The sequence below is a fragment of the Piliocolobus tephrosceles genome, chromosome 14 (genome assembly GCF_002776525.5).
Source record: "Piliocolobus tephrosceles isolate RC106 chromosome 14, ASM277652v3, whole genome shotgun sequence".
NCBI classification, from domain to species: Eukaryota; Metazoa; Chordata; class Mammalia; order Primates; family Cercopithecidae; genus Piliocolobus; species Piliocolobus tephrosceles.
This window is the reverse complement of record NC_045447.1, coordinates 101,417,373-101,436,517: the sequence shown is the minus strand read 5'-3', so window position 1 is coordinate 101,436,517 and position 19,145 is coordinate 101,417,373. Positions and strand designations below refer to the sequence as shown.

Here is a 19,145-nt window from a genome sequence, read left to right as displayed (position 1 = left end):
TTTGATAAGTTTGGGAGCATAATTCAATAATATAAGGAACCGTATCTTTGCTTTTAACATATTTGCTTACCCACCACAATAACATTATAATTAATTTCAACAATTTGGTAACCTGGCTCACGGGAAGAAATAAATAAGTGAGGTTACCTGTGCATCAAATCCTTGAATAAATATTTTCTTAAATAACCAAGACCTCTAGAAAGATTCTGTCTTTGACCCCATAATAAAGTGGTATAAGATTAGCCCTACTGGCCAGGCGCGGTGGCTCACGACTGTAATCTCAGCACTTTGGGAGACTGAGGCAGGTGGGTCACGAGGTCAGAAGATGGAGACCATCCTGGGCAACATGGTGAAACCCGTCTCTACTGAAAATACAAAAATTAGCTGGGCATGGTGAAAATACAAAAATTAGCTGGGCATGGTGGCATGCACCTGTAGTCCCAGCTACTCAGGGGGCGGAGGCAGGAGAAACACTTGAACCTGGGAGGCAGAGGTTGCAGTGAACTGAGATCGCACCACCGCACTCCAGCCTGGGTGGTGACAGAGTGAGACTCCGTCTCAAAAAAAAAAAAAAGTTAGCCCTACTACATGCAAATGTTTACATATCTCATTTATTCTTCACAACGATCCTGTGAGGAAATGTTATCCCCATTTCCTGAGTGATGAAACAGGCTAAGGGGAGGTGTGCAACCTGCCCAGACCCCACAGCTGGAAACCAAGGAATGGCTGGTCCCTCCCAACGCTGCCTCTGCCACATCCTCCCCTGCCCTGTCCCTGTGCTGTGGGTGCCTGCGGTGATTAAGGGCAGATGTGAAGAGACAGCACGGGAGAGCTTTGACAAAGGTGTTTCAGGAAAAGGAGGCAGGACCAGCTGCCTGGAGGTGGGGAATGATGTTTTTAAGTAAAGGAAAATCAGTACACAGAGGGCAAATTCATTATCTACTGATATGTCCTTCTCAGCTTGAATAACTATTTTTGTTTCAACTTTTGAAATATTGCTTGGCTTCCCAACTGCTGGATGTGGCCCCATCACCTTTGTGAAAGTTGAGTAGCTTCTCCCTACAGCTGCAACTCTTTCCCACCTAAGATCCAACACTTCTCATTTATTTTAATTTTAAAGAAATAGAGACCACTGTAAAAAAAAACATTTTCCAAACAAGAAAAAAGTAACATATATGAAGGAAAAAATAAAATGTCAGCCAGCAAACAACGTTCTACTTTTTGTGGAAAGAAAAAGAGAGAACAAGAAAGCATATATGTATTTGTCCTCAGGTGCATAAATAAATTCTAGAAGGACACTAAGAAGCTAACGATAGATCTCAGCATTTTGAGAGGCCAAGGCGGGTGGATCATCTGAGGTCAGGAGTTTGAGACCAACCTGGCCAACATGGTGAAACCCCGTCTGTACTAAAAATACAAAAAATTAGCCAGGTGTAGTGGCAGGCACTGTAATCCCAGCTACTACTCAGGAGGCTGAGGCAGGAGACTCACTTGAGCCCCGAAGGCGGAGGTTGCAGTGAGTCGAGATCACTCCATTGCACTCCAACCTGGGCAACAAGAGTGAGCCTCCATGTCTCTCTCTCTCTCTCACACAAACACACACACACACACACACACACACACACACACACACACACAAATAATTTAAAAAAACTAACAATAGATGTTGTGTGGGTGGGCTGGGGACTGAAGTGAATAAAAAGTTTTTACTGTCCACCTTCCTGTATTGGGGAGATAGGGGTTTAAATTATGTGATTTTATTTTCTATTATAAAAAATTTTTGCTCAAATAAAAAAAATTGATTCACAAAATAAAACATAAAGTAAAAGTCAGTGTTTCCAACACTGTTCCCATTCCTTCCCATTGCAAAGATAATGGTTACTATTTTAATACATACGCCTCTGGGCTTTCTCTGTGTATAAACCTATGTTCAGCTATTAAAATACATAGACATAGTTATTTTATTCTATTTTGGCTTTTAATGGGATCATACTATGCACATTGTTCTGGAATTTACTTTTTGCTCTCAGTGGTATATGAAGGATACATTTCCATGTTTATACCGATGGAATCATAATTAAATTTTCCCTATTGATAAACACTTAGATTTATTTAAAAATCTGTAAATATGTGATGTATTTAATATTTATACTTCTATGACTATTTTTATGAGATGGAAATGGATTTGCTAGGGCTGGGAATGTTTCCCTTAAAAATAATGAGCAATTCCAAGTCCGAAGACAAGAATATGGCATCCCTTTATAACAGTAAACAAGAGGACCCATTCCTGCACACTCTCACCAACCCAAATATCAGCAACTTCTACACTTTTGAAAAAGTCAATGGTTTGAGATAGAAAGAGATCTTGATTTGCCTTGCATCTCATGGGCCCTAAGAAGGCTCAGCTTCTGCTCCTGGTGTGCCTCTCTTGATGCTCACATCTGAGAACGAAGAAGGCCCTAGCTGGACTCCGTGGAGGGAGCATGGCCTCCCCTCCTCAGTCGTCGACTCAGAAGATTTCATCACATCACAGGAGGAGCCATGAGACATCAATGTCATCTAAGACAGAGGTGGAAAATGGAAATGGTGGTGGTGGGGGGCTAGGGGCTGCAGGAAAGTGCCCACGAATGCTGACGGGAGTCTGGAGAGGCAGTGAGTGTACCCTTGCTAACTGAAGGGTACACGCCTTATCTAAAAAAAAAAAAAAAGAAAAATCAGATTCCAAAAGGTGGTCACAATGGTGCACCTATCCATGGAGCAGATTTGGCCACCAGCTACACCCTGATCTGAAACAGTGGAGTCTGGTTGCCCAGAGAAATATATGTAAGTGTCAGATTTTGGCTTCTACAGAAAAAAAAAAATCCCTTATGTCCAAAATTCTAATTTTTAACTAATTTTTTTCTTGTTTTAAGTTAGCCTTTTATGTTAATGTTGAAATTTCAAAATAAATCTTAATTTTCAGAAAGCTCATAAAGTGCTTATTTTTTCCTCACCTAGACTGAAAATGGAAGGTTACAAAAGAGTAATGATGAGTTTTCCAGGAAGCAAATATTAGGAATTTGCTTATTTTTGTTTTAGCATTTATCTATGTGCATATAAACACATTTGGAGTAAAATGAAACTTAGACCTAGTATTACACTGAATGACTTGAAATGGCTATTTTGAAGGTGAAAAGTAGTCAAATGTCAGCAATGCCGTATCAACCAATGAAAAGCTAACCAGCACTCTTGCCTACTCCACAGCCAGTTTATGTTAAAATGTCCAGACCTTTACACAGGAGGGTGGGAACAATACCACTGAAGTGCTAAGACTCTTGTGAATTAGTTTGTTTGTTTTATGATGTGATTCAGGCTCTGGCTCCATCTCTGTTTTGCTTTGATTACCAACATGGAGGGAGTTTTGGTAGCAGCCTAAACCAAGGCAAGCAGCTGTTTCTCTAACATGAAGTGTCTGCCTATAGGTGCAATGTTTCCCAAAAGTTTCTTCCACTTCAGAGAAGGCTTTTTGGCTCTGATTGTAAACAGTGGCTAGGCACTGACAGGCAAAATGTTCTGTTACACTGAGGTGTGAAACGTCACCTGTTTGGTGAAGTAACATCCCATAACTGCTACACCTGGGCCTCTCCAGCCAGATGATTCCTCATGTCATGGGGCCAGTTGTCTTCATTGTGATCCTCGTCCCCACCACTTAGCATGTGCAGAACATCCTCAATAAGATGACACTGCACTTCATGCTTCCCAGAATACAAGGAAGATGAAGAGTACAACTGATCCAGTCATCTGTTAGATCTGTACATTTGAGTATGAAACAGAGCTCAAACATACCTGTAAATCTGAGCCTATCTAGCCCACACATGGTTGAAAAAACTCATTGCACCTCACCATGGAGCTTCACAATGGCTATTTCTGTTGCAACAGAGGATGAAGCACATGCTCTTTCCAATCAAAAGATGTCGAGAAAGGCTCCAGGTCTCCTTGGGGATCCCAGAATCAGACTGAAGATTTGCAAGGGCCTTTGTTGACCACTGAGTCAAGCTCCCCAGAAAACTTTTATAGAGCCCTTGACCAGTGAACAACCATCAAGTCTCCAAAGATTTGGGGAATTTTCAGACTCCAGAGAAAATTCCATGGATTAAGAGGTGGGATTTTTGAAGACTTTCATAAAGAAATTCTCAAATCAAAACACACTTCAAATTATCATGAGAAGACTAATAAACAATTTTGTTCCAGTTGGTCATCCTTAATAAAAGTGATTTCAGGTGAGCATTGGGTTGAACCAAGACCATTTTCTTCCATTGTTGCCATTCTGATTTCAAACTGCACCTTGCTGCTTTATATGCTCTTCAGTTCTATCTTGCACCAGATACAGGCAGAATAGAAAGAAAATGGGTTTTAACAAAACCCATTTGTGCCAACTTGAATAGTAAGCACCTGTCTGAGGAAAATCTCAAGCTTCCTCTAAGATTTCAGTGGCATTCTCCAGTTCATAGGCAGGTTGTGTGTCTTCAGTATGTGACCAATTGTTGTTTGGGAAACAAGATGTCTTTTCCACTGGAAACCCTGCACCAAATTCTGCATTTTCTCAGTCTTTCCCTTATAATCCATCCTTCCCAGTGCACTGAAACATGAGACACACTATATAATCAATGAACAATTCATAGGTGGCATAAAATGCCTTGCAGATACACAGTACTTTAATTTCTGACACATCCCCATGTAGTAGATAATGAATATACTACTATTTATATTTTTCTATTAGAAGATCAGAAGCACAGACTGTCCAAATTACTTGACCAAGGGCACACAAGTAACTTTCCTTTTGTGTTTCAATTATACAATTGCTTCATGATTCTTTCTTCACGTGGTTGTTGTGAGGAGTGAATGGAATCAAATCAAGCCTGTGTGGAAAGTGCATTGGATGTAAGTTCTTAATGTAGGGTGTTCTTAATGCAGGATGACTATTGTTAGCATCTATTATTTGTGGTAATGATCATAGTGATGATTAACGTGGTGGAGAAATAATAATAACTTTAATTAATGATAATAATAAAGTTAAAATTGAGCTCTTCCTGCAAAGGACATGGAAATTACAGCAACAAATTACATCACATTTTGCCTATAAAATGAGTTAATTAGTAAGTTGTGAAGAAATGCATATGCTAATTCACTACAGGTAGGAGCACACAATGAAATCACATTTTTTCAGCAAGTAGATGCATTTCAAAAAATTAGTTTTATAGTACTATTTGCACATCTCTATAAAGATACACATGCAAAGATATAAAGTACAGTATTATTTGTACATGAAACATAAAAAAGTTGAAATACTCGTCAATAAGAGAAAAGGAGATTGTTAAATGATTTACAATAGGGTCAACAATGGAAACTCTAAATGTATTGACAAAGAAAGATGTCCATGGTACAGTATTTAGATCTAAAATAGAAGAGTTTTGCAGTAGCTCACTCCTGTAATCCAAGCACTTTGGGAGGCCAAGGCGGGAAGATTACATGAGTCCAAGAGTTTGAGTCTGTGGTGAGCCATGGTTACACCACTGCATTCCAGCTTAAATGAAAGAGAAAACCATAATTCAAAAATTACAAGTAAACAAATAAAATAGAAGAGTTTATATTCCTTGATGTCACTTATGATCCTAGACATTTTGCTATAACTTTTGATGGCAGACAGAAGATGGATTCTTCACTCATTCTGTTAACATGGATGTTGTGCTTCCTGAGAAAGAACACTAAAGTGGTGATAGTGTTTGAATTGACACTTCAAAAGCGGCAGATTTCTGATAGCTGCACCTTTCTTGTGGTGACCTGTTCTCCCTGAGTGGGAACATGAGCCCTTGATTTGGAGCTCTCCATCAGGACTCATTGTGCTGGCGCCTGCAGTTGCACAGTGCAGTGATGTAACTTCTTGGAAATGGAGATCGGACACCAGGTTACCACTGGTGAGCTAGAGCAGAGCCAGATGACAGATGGTGAGCCCTCCTGATTAGGACAGAAACCCTTGAGTTAGTGAGGCACATTCCATCAATGATGAAAGGCACCAGGTAGCCCTGGTCAAATGCCTTTTGAGACAATGTGTGAACTTCTATGTAAAGTCTTTCAAGACTTCTTTTTTTCTTATGAAATCTGGAGAAGAGGAGGTAGCCACACTTTCTTAGATTCCCTCTATTAGGGGGATGGAATGGCGACATGGAAACCTCACCACTCAGGGACCCACAGATGAAAAAACTGCCCAGAACATTCGTTCAATCGGGAGGAAAGGAGGTGCAAAGTTTATACGTCATTCAAAGGGGAAATTGATTCCCACCTACTGCCCAATTTGACTGTAAGCTCCCCCAGCACAGGGGATGTCTCAGTGTTGGTTCATCATTGATTCCTCAGCACAAGGCCTGACTTAAAGAGACTCAATAAAATTTTTCAGAATGAATGAATGAAAAAACACTGTTGCCTGAATTCAGCCATGGTGCTACCATGATCACAAATTCCTTGCCCTTTTCACCCCAGCATTTCATCCCCTATTCCTGGGTGGAACAGAGTGGAGACTGCAGAGGAGGAAATGGGATCAACACCCAGTTCCACAGCTCTGGCTAAGGGCTAGCGGTTAGGGCAAGGCTTAATCATTCAAAACCTGGGCTCCTCCACCAGTGTCAAATGAATCAAGCCTAAACTGATCAAGACCCTCTGCCTCACCCCTACCCCCTCTTCTCTAGTGGAATTGGGAGAATATTTGACAGTTCTATTACCCTTCTCGCAAGACTTCAAATTCATTCATGGTTCCATGTAGAATTCCCAGATAAGAAAGCTTTTGAGGACAATGAAGTTAAGAAAGGGAAGAAACCTGGCAGGGGACCTTCCTGAATGAGAGGGAATCAGGTCTTTTGGTTTATGATATTTGTGGATATTTCCTGAATCGAGTTAAACACTTCTCTAGTGCATTACAGTAGGATTTTAGATGAGTAGGAATGGTCAAACAATAAACATGGTCAGTATACAGTATCTCAATGTCAACAGCATTTGTTGCAATATTTGTGTGCCTTTGGATTTAATGTCATTTCTCAAGAATATGTCCGTTTCTGAGAGAGGATTCATGAATATGACTGGTACATTAATATGTATATTTTCTCAATTAATTCTTAACACAACCTTATGAGGCCACTGGAATTATTTACATTTTATAGTAAATAAAACCAAGGCCTGGAGATGGTATGTCATTAGCCAAAAGTTTATGCTTACCAAAGATGAGGATGAAATTATCTACATTCCAAAGCCAATATAAATTGGACAGTACATTGAATCAAAGTATACTGATGTTGCTTCTATTGGTTTCTCATTTTTCCACTAAATCCTTTAATGCAGACAGGACTGTAATGTAGAAAGGTTTTAAAATCGAAGCTTTCAAATATTCTGTAATTTTAGTTATCAAAGTTTAGTATTTCCAATAAAATATTATTTTTCACTATCTTATCCATCTCAATCAAAATAATAAATTAGAAACAAGGCATACATAATTTTCACTTCTACAATCCAAAAGAAAAACTGAAGAAGTAAAACAGAAATGAAAGTTCAGACAAGTATCCAATTTTCTTGCCTTTCATCAGTTATGTGGAAAGGTAAAATGGCATAGCCACTGTGGATAGCAATCTGGTAGTTTCTTCAAAAGTTACACATACCAATTCCCCTCCTATGACTATACCCAAGAAATTGATAAGCGTATGTTAATGCAAAAATGTATACACAGGTGTTCCTAGCACATTATTCATTATAGCCAGAAAAGTGAAAGCAATCAAATGTTCATCAATTGATGAATGGATTAATATTCATACAATGGAATACATACAGTGTATTCATGCCATGCAGTATTTTCAGCCAGGAATGAAGTACTGATACATGTTAAAATATGAACAAGCCCTGCAAACACGATGCTAAATAAAAGCAGCCAGACAAAAGAGATCACATATTTTATGATTCCGTTTACATGAAAGGCCCAGAATAGAGAAATCTATAGAAGCAAAAAATAGATGATGCAAATGAAAGTAGAGGGAATTGGAACTAACTGTGGGCTATGGTTTGAATTTTTTCTCCTAAATTCATGTTGAAATTTAATCCCTATATGGCAGCATTGAAAGACGGGCCATTTTAGGGATGATAAGATCATGAGGGCTCTGTCCTCAAGAATGGATTAATCCATCCGTGGGTTAATAGATTAATGGGTTATCATGGGAATGAAACTGGTATGTTAATAAGAAGAGAAAGACAGAGCTGAGCTAGCATGTTAGCACACTCAGCCCCTTCACCATGTGATGACCTGTGCCACCTTGGGACTCTGCAGAGAGTCCCCACCAGCAAGAAGGCTCTCACCAGATGCACCTCTTGTGACCTTGGACTTTCCAGTCTCCAGAGCTGTAAGAAATAAATTTTGTTTCATTAGGAATGACCCAGCATCAGATATTCTGCTGTAAGCAACAGAAAACAGACTCAGACACTGATTAATAAATACAGGACTTATTTTGGGGGTAAGGAAAATGTTCTGGAGTTAGATGTGGTAATAGTTGCTTAAGATAATCAATACACTAAAAACCACCAAATACTTTAAGATGATGAGTTTTATGTTACGTAAAGTATATCTCAACAAAATAATGCCATATACAGACATGAACTGCATAATGACATGTCAGTCAAGGACAGACTACATACATCATGGCCAATGGTGGTCACATAAGACTATAATGAAGCTGAACGCTGCCTATCACCTACTGGCATCATACCTGTGGAAACGTTTAGTGCTTACGTATTTGTGGTGATGCTGGTGTAATGTGCTGCCAGTCATATAAAAGTCTAGCACATACAATTGTGTACATTATATAATACTTGATAATGATAATGCACAACTATGCTATTGGTTTATGTATTTACTGTACTAGACTTTTTATTCTTATTTTAAAGTATACTCCTGCCCGTAAAAAGAAAATTTTAGATATAAAACCACCTGAGGCAGTTCCTTCAGGAGGGATTCCAGAAGAAGGCACTATTGTCACAGGAGATGACAGCTCCCTGCGTGTCACTGCCGCCGAAGCCCTTCCAGTTCAATAAGACGTGCAGGTGGAAGACGGTAATACGGATGACCCTAACCCTGTATAGGCCCAGGCTAATGTGCATTTGTGTCTCAGTTTGTAACTAAAAAGCTTAAAAAGTAGAAATAAAAATTAAAAATTATAACAATAGAAAAGCTATAATAGAATAAGAATATACAGAGAAATTTTTTTTTTGTGGGGGTGGGGATGGAGTCTCGCTCTATCACCCAGGCTGTGGTGCAATCTCAGCTCACTGCAACCTCCACTAACCTGGTTCAAGCAATTCCCACGCCTCAGCCTCCCGAGTAGCTGCGATTACAAGGGCATGCCACCATGCCCAGCTAAATTTTTTTTGTATTTTTAGTAGAGACAGAGTTTCACCATGCTGGCCAGACTGGTCACGAATTTCTGACCTCAGGCAATCTGCCCGCCTTGGCCTCCCAAAGTGCTGGGATTACAGGCATGAGCCACCACGCCTGGTCAAAAATATTTTTATAATTTTAGCATAGCCTAAGTATACAGTATACAGTTTACAGTAATATACAGTAATGTCCTAGGCCTACACGTTTACTTCACTCACTCACTCACTCACTGACTCATCCAAGGCAACTTCCAGTCCTGCTAGTTCCATTCATGGCAAGTGCTCAATATAGGTACATCATTGTTTATCTTTCAGACTGTGTTTTATTGTACCTTTTCTATGTCTACATATGTCTAAAGGCATAAATACACAGTATTGTGTTACAATTGCCTACAGTATTCAGGACAGTCACACGCTGTGCAGGCTTGTGGCCTACCATTTAGCCTGAATGTGTAGAAGCCTCTACCATCTAGATTTGTGTAAGTTCACTCTATGATAGTCACACAACAGTGAGACGGCCTCATGATGCATTTCTCAGAACGTATCTCCGTTGTTAAGTGACAAATGACTGTATTTTTTTAAAAATACACACTAGGTGAAAATCAGTCTCTGTGTCAGTTTGGCGAGTGGTGAAGACAGAAGCTTCTGTGCTGTGAGAGGCTCAGCTTGCAGATGCCCCTGCCCTGGGAGTTGCTGCAGAGGAAAGGCATCTCCCTTTGTGAGTTCCTGCAACTCCTGGAAATTGAAGCATTGCTAGAAGAGATCCCTGCCATGATGCTGATGATGGCGATGATAGGAATAGCTAAATAACTCTTAGGTACAGGCACTGTTCTGGGCATTTCACACGTGCTCTTCATGTCATCTTCACAACAAACCTATGGCAGTGGTTCTCAAACTTCAGCAGGCATCAGAATCACCCGGAGGCTCCTGAAGACTCAGATTGCAGGGCCCATTCTGTGAGTTTTTCATTCAGTAGGTCTGAGACAGGGTTCCATAATTTGCTTTTCTAACAAATTCCTAAATAGTGCAGGTGCTACTGGTCAGAGAACCACCTTGGAGAACCATTGCCCTAGGAGATGAGGGCTCTTCTATGCCCCATTTTACAGGTGAGGTGGAAGACACTTCTTTCTTCCTCCAACTCCACCAAACCATGGACAATTAATTCCTTGATGACATTGTCCTCTAGGTCAAAGGTCCCCAACCCTCGGGCCGTGGACCCCTACTGGTCCATGGTCTGTTAGGAACTGGGCCACACAACAGGAGGTGCGTGGCGGACAAGCAAGTATGACCGCCTTAGCTCCGCCTCCTGTCACACCAGCTGCAGCATTAGATTCTCATAGGAGCATGAACCCTATTGTGAACTGCGCATTGGAGGGATCTAGGTTTTGCACTCCTTAGGAGAATCTCAGTAATGCCTGATGGTCTGAGGTGGAACAGTTTCATCCTGAAACCATCCCCCCAATCTGCGGAAAAATCGTCTTCCACAAAACCAGTCCCTCGTGCCAAAAAGGTTGGGGACCACTGCTCTAGGTTCATACAGTAGCTTTTTAGATTGGGTCCTGCAATTTAAAAACCTTTTCCTCTCTCTTCAGTCTTCACTTTCTGGACCATTGTCAAGTCAGAAATTCTGTTCGGGAGGTCTAAGGCTGAACACCGAGTCTTTTTTTTCTTTGCATTCCTGTTGTTAAAATCCGTAGTCTGTGAGATAAGGATACCCCTGGCAATAGAGGGGAAATGTCCCTGTAAAGAGAACACAAAAAAGATTTTTTAAAAATGCATCACTCCCCTTGCATTATATACACCACAGGTCTGCAGGTATAGGGCAGGGGTCAGAATCTGATACTCTACTCTCCCTTCCATCCCACCTGCTCCAGCACCTGCTCCAGGTGAAATAACTCAGATGCGGGGAAATCTTCTGCTAGAGAAAGGGGTGGCTGGTGGTTCCTACCAACCTGAAATAATCAAAAAGCCAGAATCTAGTTAAAGAAATGTTGAGGACTCCAGCCAGGAACACACTTCCAAGTTTCTTTGGGGAGTGCTCAAGAGAACAAAAGAGAGGCCTGAGTTTTTAAAGAAAAACAAAAGGTTTAATCAGGAGAGGGAGCAATTACAAAAGTTGTTCGTCAGGAGTTCTCGTTGGTTTACAGAAGTAACATTGGTTAGTGACTGGCTACACATTGTGGAACTATAGAGCGTGTGGTGCTTTATGGCTACTTGGCATGGGTTAATCTAGAGCCTGCAGAGCAAGTGTCTTCAAGAGATAATTATTTGGCTTAAGGGGAAGTGGGACATGACTGCTATTACATTTTAAATGCCTTTCTGGGCCTAATCATTTAAAGGGGCTCTCATTCATTGGGTAAAATTCAATGGAGAGTCACAGAAAACAGCAAGTGCTTTTGAGGAAGTTTTGAATGGAAGCAGGAGGTGAGAGTTGGGAACTGTGTGTTGGGGAATGACCTCCCAGCTGGGTCCCTTGGGAGGGGTATGGTGTCTTGGTTGCTACTCCTGTGAACTGTGGAGAAGGTCATGTTTAGCATAAATCATTCCCTGCGGAGCTCCTGCAAAATCCTAATGACTACCAGCCCTCAGTACCAGGGTCCCATACACCCCTGAGGCACCGCATTCGGGTTTGTCCAGAGTTCCACCTCCTGAGATAAAATCCTGGCTTCCTCACTGACTAGCCCTGTGCCCTTGGGCAAGCTCCATAACCTCTCTAACCTCAGTGTCCTCATCTGTAAAATGGGGATGAGGGTTATCCTGATGACCAAATGCCATAATACATGACAAGGCGAATGCGGTGCTTGGCACGTAAATGAGCAGTGTGCTCCCAGTTGACCACTGGTTTCAAGAAGACAAAAACAGGTACAGTGAGATTTTGGGTGAGTCTTTGGGGGTTCACCGCCGCCTGTTTTTCTTGTTTATCTATATTTTTGTTGTTTATAATGCTTACTTGTTTTATTTGATTTTTTTATGTAAAAATTATTGAGAAGCAACAGACAAAACTGCTGGAAGGACAAAGGGTAAGGTCCTCTGAGAATGGTTGAAAACAGCCACGAGCAAGTTACTCGTTGGAAGCACTAATGGGAGGAAACCAAGCCACCGCAACAGCAGGCTTACTGCTCTAGGGCAAGGTGGAGGGAATGGCGGACATTATTGGTTATAAACCAGAGAGCTAGTGGGTTAATTGCTCTATCTGGTAAACACTTACAGAGTCTGCATTTGTATAACAAATCAATGACTTTTCATCAAATTATGAACAGGTGAGGACATAGAGACTGCAGTTTGAGGGCAAATGTTCACTCATGTCTGTTCCACACACAGTTTACCAGGACATAACAACAACGGTCAGTCCAAGAAAGTGATTTTTGATGTGCTTTTTACGTTTCTGAGAATACGCAAGAGAAGGGGAAGAACAAAAGTTTCCTAGATGGGCCACTGGTTGGCAAGCTTACATTTTAGCCAGAGATTATGCCCACCATTGACCTGTTTCAGTGTGTCCCCACATATATGGAGCTCAACACACAGAAACAACAAGAGAGTAAGCAATGACCATGGGAACTGGTTTGGCTGACAAACCCCAAGGGCATAGAAGTATAGAAGTTCCTTAATCCTACATCAAAGCATAGAAGAGTGCTCACCACAGGCAGTGTGTTGACATGGCTCCAGGTCATGTTTATGGCCCTGCATCCCTAATCTGTCCGTCTCTGCTTTAAGACCTCAAGTGAACAGCGCCCCCACCCTCCCCCCCAACCCCGCCCCCCCTCCCCCCTTCCTCGCCCCTCCACGCCCCCCACCCCCGCCAGGTCTCAAGGGCTTGTCACATGCCCTGTTACTTTCCTGTGTTTTCTGACCATTCTATCTAAAATCTTCAGTGACATATCTTACAATATTATCTCAAAAAGAGTGTTTCAGTGATACCGGGGCACACTAATCTTCCAAAACATCTTTAAGATGAATAATACCAGTGTAGGAGTAAAGGGAAAACTTTTCCTTCACCCTCCCAAGCTTCACTAAAAAAGTCAACTCACACAAGGCATTAATTAGTTTAATTAGTTAGATTAATTAGAGAAAAGGCATTCAAATTTGTTTAACATGTATACGTGGAGACTTCAGAATGAAGACGCAACTCCCCAGTGGGATGCAGAAGCTTATATACTCTCTTGAGGTTACAAAGTCAGGGCCTGGATCCTGGAAAAACAGGTTATGGGAGGGGGCAGAAGAGGATTTCTGCTGAGGGGCAATAAATGATGGCCAGGGACAGTTGATGGGCTTCAAGAACATACAGTGGTCTGGGACAAAGTCTGTTGGGCCCGCAGGGCAGACAGTGGTTTGTGACAAAACTCCGTCCAGGTTTGTCGACAGACTTCAGTTTCTTTCCTCTTAGCATGAGCCCAGTTAATGAAAGCTCGGAGAGGGAAACAGAGGTAATTATTTTCCTCTTTGGTAGGTCCGGACTTTAGGCAGATAAGGCAGCTTCAGAGAACAAATTTATCCTACAATTTGAGAGGCCATTTCTTTTTCATTCTTTCTTAGAATTTTCATCTCTCTTTTTACATTCTCCATGTGTTCTCACTTGTTAATTTTTCCATTAACCCTTAGCATAGTAATCATAGCTATTTTAAGTTCCTGGTTTGATCGTTCTGACACCCATGACATATCTGATTCTTGTTCTGAGGCTTGGTCTGTCCCTTCAAGTTGTGCTTTTGTTAATGGTGGAGGATGTCCAGGTTCTTGGTGTCTTCAACAAAGAATTGGACAAAACCCACAAACGAAGCAAGGAAGGAATGAAGGGTTTTATTGAAAATAATAGTACACTCCACAGTGTGGGAGCAGGCCTGAGCATAGTGGCTCAAAGGCCCTGTTACAGATTTTGGGGAGTTTAAATACCCTCTAGAGAATTCCATTGGTTACTTGGCATATGCCCTGTGCAAATGGAGAGGATGAAGTAAAGTTACAAAGTCATTTACTTGATCTATATCCTATGGAGAGGATATTTCCTATCATAGCTGAAGTGTGAATCGGCCTTATGTTTTCTGCCTCCAGATCCTACTTTCCTACCTCACTTTTGGCCTTTTAGAATGCCTTGTAATTTTCTTTTGAAAGAGAAACTTGAGGTACGGTGAAAGAAGCTCTGATAAATGACACTTTAGGAAAGTGGTGGTGTGGTTTAGAGGGAGGAGTAGCACTCCTTAGTCCTGTGAGTTGCAGTTTTTCTAACAAATCTGTGTCCCTGCACTATGGAATTCATAAGTGCCTCTCAGTTTTTCCCTCCTTAGACAGAAGAGAGTGGCCAAAGTGGGCTGTTGATGGGTGCTACCCTTCTCCACCTGGAAGGCTAAAGCAGGCTGGAGTTGGGTATTTCCTCGCTCAGGTCGGTTAAGCTTTGATAAAACCCAAATAGGTTAGAGTTTGGTAAAACAGTGTCTCTTGAGTGTAGGCCTTATTAAGGAGAACAGAATGCTCTGGCGGATTCCAAAATTGTTACTTTTTCCCTCCCCAGCAGGAATCATAAGGGAATTCTCAGGTTTTCACTTGGAGAGGCTGGTGGAGCTACTGAAGCTATGCAACCTGAGGGCACTCCCAGGACCGAAGCCAGGACGAAAGCCAGGACCCAACCCAGGGCTGAGTTTTAATGCTGCGATTAGTCCACACCCTGCCTCTGGCAATTTGTCAGTTACAGCTTGGTTTTTCTTAGGAGGCACTTGTTCCTGCAGAGGCCTCTGGCCATGGTCTCGGCTCCTGTGAGTTGCGATTCTCGGTATTCCTTTCTCTCTCCAGGTATTAGGGCAGTGGTTTGCTTCATGACTTCGCTTGTCTTAGGGATCTAAGAAGAGTTGTTGATTTCAAAATTTATTCAGGTTTTTATTCGTTAGTAGATGGTTACAACTTCCAAACTCCTTCCATGCTGTAATGGAAACAGGAAGTCGCTGCTGGAATCTTTTTTCCGAATTACAGACACAAAGCCAAGAATTTGGTCTTATTTTTTACCTATATTGGACACCCCTGAGTGCTCGGTGATTCGCAGTTTGTGCTGCTCTTGAATGTGACTGAAGAGGAAAGAATATAAAGCGCCAGGGAAAGAGCGCTTCTGTTCAGAGCTCAACATACTGCCCCGGGCTGGGGTGAGGGGAGTGCGCGTGGTTGTGGGGAGTGGCGCAGCGGAAGGGAGCAAGTGTTCTGGAGTTCTGAGCAGAGCCACTGCTCTGCATCCTCACTAAAGCAGTCTCATCAGAACACTGTCCTGGTTTATCTCCTCATTGTCCATCCCTCCTTTAGCCCTTAGCAAAGCCCCCTCCCTGTTTCTCTTGCCTGGGAATGGTAAGTTGGAGCCAACAGCCACCATCCTCAGAGAGATTCTGTGCGACTGAGTTGAGCGTGGAGTGCCCTGGAGTCCAGCTGGGCAGTGATGCTTCCTCAGGCCTGTGCTGTGTGATGGACCCGCTGAGCAGCGTCCGCACAGATCTCAGGAACATCAGTCCCCAAATGAGACTCGCGTTTATCAAGTTATCTGAGGACCCTCTGTTTCTCCCCCTCTTCCTCCTCCTTCTTCTCCTCTATCAGTTCTTTAACTTTTTTCTTGAACTACATACTTTCTGAATCTGTTATCTCATGAAAATAATGAATGCTCGTTACTTAAAAATTGAAATAATACTGCACAAAGAGAAACTGCCCCCTCATGCCCTGTCCAACATATGACAGCTATGAACTATTGAAATCGAGATCAGATGCTACTTGCTTAGACCGGCCCTGACCCCTAGAGGGAAGCACCTTCCTAGTGTGTGCCCTGACTGTCCCCGGCTCCCTTTAGAGCCTGCGCAGTGCTGCACTCGCCCGCGGATTTGTGCCAGGTTTTGATTTGCTTGTTTACGTGGGAATACGAGATCCAGAGGAAGAAGCCGTGAGTATATGCTTCATTTGTATGTCCTCAAGGCCAGCACAGCGCCATCTCATAGGAGATGCCCAATAAAGACTTAAGCATAAACATGAAAAAAGCCTTTAAATGTACCAATTATGATTTTTGTTTTGTTTTGTTTTGTTTTGAGATGGAGTGTGTCACCCAAGCTGGAGTACCGTTACTCGATCTCGGCTCACTGCAACCTCCGCCTCCTGGGTTCAAGTGATTCTCCTGTCTCAGACTCGTGAGAAGCTGGGGTTACAGGCACATGCCACCACGCCTGGCTAAGTTTTGTATTTTTAGTAGAGACAGGGCTTCGCCATGTTGGCCAGGCTGGTCTTGAACTCCTGACCTCAGATGATCCACCCACAAACAGTAAAACTTTGACAACAGCTCATATATCTGGATATTATGAACTGCAAGTTGTTCTACACACTACTAAAGCAAAGAGGTCAATCACCTCTTGGCTTTCCTGGGGAGATGGGAGGTCTGAATCTGACACTATCTTACCTGATCCTTCACAGGAATCACAAAGCCTTTCTGTCTCCAAAGCGCTGGGATTACAGGTGTGAGCCACTACACCAAGCCATAAGTAACAATTTATAAAGAGTTATGAAGTATGTACATTCATGGGCACATTAAGCATAACCCCATGAATGCAAGTACTTAGCCGGGCGTGGTGGTGGGCACCTGTAATCCCAGCTACTCAGGAGGCTGAGGCAGGAGAAACGCTTGAACCCAGGAGGCGGAGGTTGCAGTGAGCGGAGATTGCACCATTGCACTCCAGCCTGGGAGACAAGAGCGAGACTTCATCTCAAAAAAGAAAGAAAGAGGAAGGAAGGAAGGAAGGAAGGAAGGAAGGAAGGAAGGAAGGAAGGAAGGAAGGAAGGAAGGAAGGGAAAGAAAGGAAAGAAAAGAAGGAGAGAAAGAGAGAAAGAGAAAAAGAGAGAAAGAAAGATTGCATATATAAAATAAACTATGTGAAATCTGCAAACCCATATATTTACATTGAATGTTTTGTACCAAATAGTCCATCCTGCTTGTATGTCATGGTGGTTTTCAATTTTTCTTCCTCAGCGTCTACAAAGAAAAACTCTTACCTTCTTTTTTTTATAGGACCAGAAGGAATCAAGAAGTCCGTAAACAACAGGAGAGATGGGTCCCACAGTTGCCACAGCCTTCATTAGGGCCTTCTCTTCCATAGGGAGTATTTGCATGTACCCAGTGTCATTAGTAGCAGAATACTTAGGATTGTACCTACAGGCTTCTTCCTTTTAAAAGTAAAGGAGGAAGAGACTTGATTACCACCATCCTCCCTCTGGACAACATGAGTTAGAAGCACAACGCTCAGCACTTTGCAGCTTAGGATTTCCCAGGAAATGAAGTGCTGTTAGTTGAGTTGAAACTAAACATTAGCTCAAGTCTCTTGAATGAGACCCTTAGGCTTATGATCCACCAGAAGTTTTTTCACAATGGAGAAAATTGTATTATATGTAACATAGTTTGTATATTCTCAATGTTACTATGTTTGGCTCTTCTCTATGTTATATGTTCTTGCTGACATATAGCAAGAACAGCTGTGTGTTAACCACATAATCATAGAACTGTGCAAAGGCTAATAATTTATAATGACAGCACTGACAGTTTGCAGATATAGATTCTACCATCTCAAATGTGAGTTCTGAAAAAAGTGTCTGTTACCTCTGAAAGTGCTCCACTTTCCAAAAGCAGAGCTGGAATGACAGCAAGATAAAGAACTCCACTGACCTTTCTTTCATATGCATAGGATTCCTCAGAGTCCAGGCCTCCATTGTCGGCAACATACTGGAAGCAAAACAATGGTTCTCCAAAAATGCAGCCAACATTGCCTTGAAACCTAGAGCAGTCCACCAGGTCTGCATGCTCAGTAAAACTAGTTTCTCAGTTTTCCGAACACCTGTCCTTCCAGAGTCCCAGCTGTACTAAAAGTATAAGAAGATGCACACTTACCCGGAAAAAAAGAAGAAAAAAGCTGTCATTCACAAAGCAAACAGCAAAACTTTGACAACAGCTCATATATCTGAATACTATGAACTGCAAGTTGTTCTACACGCCACTAAAGCAAAGACGTCGATCACCTCTTGGATTTCCTGGGGAGATGGGAGGTCTGAATCTGACACTATCTTACCTGATCCTTCACAGGAGTCACATAGCCTTTCTCTCTCCAATCCACAGATTTGGGGATATCATGAAACAGAGATTCCTGGAACACTTTCCCCTTCTTGTGCTTCTGGTATTGGAAGCCATTCACCACCCACCTGAATTATTCACTGGTCTTCAAGGAAAAGGAAATAAAATGTTGAAAAGCAAGAGATTACTTTAGTAAAGAACCGAGGAGAGGAAGCACAGAGTCCACACAGCAGTCCACAGCACACTCACCATATCTCCAAAGGCACTCATGGCCATTGTGAAGCTGTTTCCCTTGGCTGTATTCCTGATTGTGCTGCTCAGTCATCTTCATGTTCTTCTCCCACACTGCTCTCCTCCATGCTTCTTCATTCTTGAGGCAAACATGTAACTGATGCTCTTTATTTCTACCTAAAACCCAATTCGTGCTCACCAAGTGAATCTGCAGACAGACATGGAAGAGAAACCATGGCCAGGGAAGGCTTGACGCCTCTGGGAGCTGTTCTCCAAGACAAAAAACGACAGGAGCGTATGCCCGTATCATGCTCATAATCGGCGCCATTAGGTTATCGCATTAGGTTATTGGTAACAGCTGGCCTCTAGTAGCTACTCTCTGGCTATAATCTCCCAACATCAAGGA

The 19,145-nt window shown here is 42.2% G+C and overlaps 1 pseudogene; it reads right to left on the bottom strand.

The window, feature by feature from the left end:
- Positions 1–3,608: 3,608 nt before the first annotated feature.
- LOC111554165 lies at positions 3,609–18,839 on the bottom strand (annotated as a pseudogene).
- Positions 18,840–19,145: the final 306 nt, after the last annotated feature.